Source organism: Nicotiana sylvestris, chromosome 1 (genome assembly GCF_000393655.2).
Source record: "Nicotiana sylvestris chromosome 1, ASM39365v2, whole genome shotgun sequence".
Lineage (NCBI taxonomy): Eukaryota > Viridiplantae > Streptophyta > Magnoliopsida > Solanales > Solanaceae > Nicotiana > Nicotiana sylvestris.
The window spans coordinates 95,813,556-95,818,626 of NC_091057.1; positions in this window are offsets into that span (position 1 = coordinate 95,813,556).

Consider the following 5,071-nt stretch of genomic DNA (forward strand, 5'->3'; position numbering starts at 1 on the left):
GAGTAATGAATTTTTGTTAGAAATTGTTAAACTGAAATTCTAAGGATTTACTGAAAATGAATAATGCTTGATCATGTTGGTATCGGACCCGTATGTTGGTTTCGGAGCCCGGTATAGATCCAATATAACACTTAGTCTTGTCTGTGAAATTTGATGAGAAACGGGACTGATTTGACGTGATTCGAACGTCCGGTTGTAAAGATAGGAATTTGAATATTCTTAAGGTTTTCATGCGTTTTGGTGTTGAATCCGTGGTTTTAGGTGTTATTTCAGCGATTTGATCGCTCGATCAAGTTTGTACAATGTTGTTGGACTTGTGTGAGTGTTCGGAGTGGAGCCCCGAGGGCTCGGGTGAATTTCGAGCATAGGTTGGGAGTAGAAAAGCACACCAGATTTCTGGTGTTTTTGTTGCTGCTGCAGATCTCGCAATTGAGAGATATTGATCGCAATTGCGAACTAGCAATTGCGAGGTAAGCATCACATATGCGATGAAGCCGGCTGGGGGCAGTGGTCGCATTTGCGACATATTCTTCGCATTTGTGAACCCAGCAGGGTCCGCATTTGCGACCCCCTCTATCGCAATTGCGATCAAGGCAGAGGAAGCCCCAGTTTGCATTTGCGAACATTTCGTCGTAATTGAGACTTTGCATTTGCGAGCCTGGTGTCGCAAATGCGACATCAGAGGCCTGGGCACAGCTTTTAAAAAATGAGACTTAGGCTATTTATTTCATTTCACTTCTACACTTGGGCGATTTGAGAGCTTTCAAAGAGAGGATTTCAACCTAGCATTGTGAGGTAAGTTATTCCTACTTAATGTAAGTTTAATACTTGGGTTTTGGGTTGATTAACACACTAAAATTAGTGAAAATCATGAAATTTGAGTGAAAACCTAGGGTTTTGATAAAAGTTAGATTTAACCACGAAATTTGTTATGGAATGAAGTAGAAATCATATATTATTGATCCTTAGGCTATAAAGAACAACTTTCTTCGAAAAATTTCGGAATCCAGGCACGTGGGCCCGGGGTCAAATTTTAGGAAACTTGTGTTTAAGGTTGGGAAATTACTTTAGCAACTAAAATGCGAACTCTTGAGCTTGTTTTGACTAGTTCCTACCTCATTTAATTAGTTTCGAATCGTTCGGCTCCAAATTAAGGGTTTAGGCACGTTCTTGATGTTGGAAATGCCTTTTGGAGCGAGGTGAGTCTCCTATCTAACCTTGTAAGAGGGAATTGTCCCATAGGTAAAATAATTGAATAATTTGTCACTAAATGCGGGGGCTACGTACGCACTAGGTGACGAGAGTCCGTACGTAGCTACTATTATGCTAAGTCCGGGTAGTCTAGGATCCAAAACATGCTTTGTGTGATATTCTTGTAACTTTATGATTAAATTTGGATTGTTTAAATCATGTTGATTGTGGTAAATAAGACTAATAGGAGGAACATCGTTTTCTTGGCCCTTTTAAAGAGAAGTTGATATTTCTGTGAATAATTGCTCCCCGATATATATTTTTATCTGCATGTTGTTGTGTTTAATTACATTTGACCGCGTCGCATGTCTGATTCGCGAGCGGGGTAATAGATGAATCTATGGTTCGTGCCATTCGACCCTCGGCATTGCATAATTTTCTTTTATGTTGGATCAGTCCGTACATCCTCGGCATTACTTGCGCATGCTTTTGCTCCGTATTTTTTTGTGGATTGGACTTTGTTATATGCCTTGAAATGTAAATGGCCAACTGTGATATTATCTAGGAAAGGACCTGTTACATCTTGCTATAAACTGTTAATTATTTTTGATATCCATGCTTAGTAGAATTCTTTTCTCATATTATTTTACCTAGTAAGTGTCAAGTCGACCTCTCGTCTCTACTTTTTCGAGATTAGACAGGATACTTACTGAGTACATATTGTTTATGTACTCATACTACACTTCTGTACTTAATTATACAGGATCTGAGGCAGGTACATCTAGTTACCAGTCTGGTGCGCGTTCTTGATCATTGTCTGAGACTTCCACGGTGAGCTGCTCCCTTCCTGTGCCGTTCAACAACATGATGGAGTCTCTCTTTATTTTTGGCTGTCTATTCTATTTCAGACAGTAGGATAGATTTATTCTTTTGTATATTCTATTAGTTGCCCATAAACTTGTGACACTAGGTCTTGGCACATACATTAGTAGACTATTCTTGTAACGACCCGACTTGTCGTTTTAAGAATTAACGCCTCGTTCAACGACTTAAGATCTCGACCAGCTTTGTAATATGTATTATGACTCGCATGTGAGGTCGAGTTTGGTTTTCGGAAGATTCAGAGTTAAATATAAAGAATATTTTGAGGCTTAAGTTGGAAAAAGTCAACTGGATGTTGACTTATGTGTTAGAGGGTTCAGATGTGAGTTCTGATGGTTCGGTTAGCTTCGGGAGGTGATTTGTGACTTAGGAGAGTGATCGGAAGTGGTTTTGGAGGTACGGTATAGAATTAGGCTTGAATTGGCGAAGTTAGTATTTTGGCGAATTCCGGTTGATAGGTGAGATTTTGATCCGAGGGACGGAATGGAATTCCGAGAGTTTCTGTAGCTTCGTTATGTCATTTTGGACTTGTCTGCAAAACTTGAGGTCATTCGGACTAGTTTTCATGTGTTTCGGCATCGGTTGTGAAATTTGAAAATTAAATAAGTTCTTAGGTTTGAATCCATGCATAATTGGTGATTTTGATGATATGTGATGTGATTTGAGGCCTCGACTAAGACCGTGATGTGTTTTCAGACTTGTTGGTGCTTTTGGTTGAGGTCCCGGGGGCCTCGGGTAAGTTTTGAGCGAGTACGGACACCCCGGAACTTAGAAAAATGGAGATGGCAGCAGTGGCGGCGCGGACCGCGCTCCTTGTCGCGCTGGGCGCGCGGCCGCACAGGGGAAGAATCTGCAGGTCACTGGTCCTACTTCGGAAGCTCATATCTTTTGATCCACAAGGAATTTTGAGGTGATTCAAAAATGAAAGTTGTAGCCCTTCGTGTCTAGTTTCCAGAAAGTAAAGATATCGCAATTTGGATATTTGTAGAGAAAGTTATGGCCAAAATACTAAAGTCTGTCCCTGCAGAGCAAGGCCTGCTCGACCGCGGACGTTTCTGCGCGGACCTCACTGATTTTGCGCGGACCGCGGTCATTTTTGTGCGGTCAGCGGTGTCGGAATCCGAGGGGTACTCTATAAATACGGGGTTTTGGGTTTTTATTTGATATTTTGACCTAGAGAGCTCGGATTTTGGCGATTATTCGAAGGTTTTTCAAGAAATTGGTCGGGGTAAGTGATTCTAACTCAGATTTGGTTAGAGTACATGAATCTATCACTGAATTCATCATTTAATTCGTGATTTGAGATGGAATTTGGGAAGAAAATTGTGGAACCTTTCAAAAATGTAAAATGATGATTTGAAGGACCAAATGGTATCGGAATTGGATAATTTTGGTATGGTTGGACTCGTGGTTGAATGAGTGTTCATATTTTGCTACTTTCGTCGGATTTTGATACGTGGGACCCACAGGCAATTTTGAGTTAAATTTCGGATTTTAATGGAAAATGTAGAAATTCATATGCAATTAATTCTTATAATTTTTATTGACTGAATCGAATTGTTTATGACTAGATTTGAGAATTTCGGACACGAATTCGCGAGGCAAAGGCTTGAGTTGGCCGTAGAAGTTCGAGGTAAGTGTTTGGTCTACCCTAGCTTGAGGGAATAGGAGTTGAGTATTTTTGCTACTTGTTATGTGATGTGTCCGACGTATAGGCATGGTGACGAGTATCTATACGTTGGGGGTCGAACATGCCCGTGAGTCTTGTATTATAATTGTTGTGACTCCGTTTTAGTTTATTGCGCTTCATGTGTTATTATTATTATTGTTCCCTTGTTGGAATGTTTGTTTTGATAGTATTGTTCTCTTGTTGGGATGTTTGTTTTGATAGTATTGTTCCCTTGTTGGGATGGTTGTTTTGATAGTATTGTTTCCTTGCTGGGAAAGTTAATGAAGTAATTGTGGTTCTTGAACTTTGAGGAGCAATGACTCAAGTTATAATACGAATTGTGAAAGTTTATGAGATAATTTCATACTTTGGAGCATTGGCTCAAGTGTTAGAGTGAGTTATAAAATGAAAGTGAAAGAAAGAGAAAGAGGCATCAATTGTTCTATTGCCGGGAAATTTATATTATTAATGTTGTCCCCTTGCCGGGATCTAAATTGTTTACTTATTGTTCCCTTGCCGGGATTCCTATTTTAGCCTTGTCTATTCCCTCGCCCCATTGTTTGTGATTGTTGCTTGGGTGAGGAAGAGTGATAAAGCACGAAGGATGATGCCGTGCAACTGTTGTTTTCCTACTCACTGTTGATGTGTTTACTTGTTATTAACAATTCAAGTGTATTAACTAGTTAGGTCCCTTTACTGTTGTGACCCATTGTGTTCGAATCCATAGTGTTTACGATACCTCGCCTTATTTATTTGTTTGTGTTCAAAACTCCAAATTTCAAAAAAATTGTCACATTTTTAACTCAATTGATTTCTCGTATTAAAGGTACTAATTCATTCGATATTGTACATTAATTGAAAAGGGTATATTCTTTATCAAATGATTTCAGAAATAAATAAATAAATAATAATGTCATCTTTTCTTGTTGATTTCCTAATTGCGTTGGGAGATGCACTCTACTTTATGTTAAGTGAATGGAGCTCCTTGAACATTCTTAATTGTATTGGGTTATGGAACCTATGAGATGAGTAACATGAGAATATTGTTGTGCAATGTGAGACAGAAATATGTGGGCACAAGGTGCCGGGGAAAATATTATGGTTTTATTTAATGGCACGTGAGCTGTCCGTGCGGTTGTGACATAAATGTGGGCACGAGGTGCTGTGACATTTCGAAAGTGGGCTGAGACCTATATTATTTATGATTATGATATGAGATGTCACAAGGTGACCTTTACTCGAAAGAATTATATTCGAAAGATGTTTATATGAAAGATATCTATTTGAAGGAAATATATTCAAAATATATTTATTGAAAAACATATTATC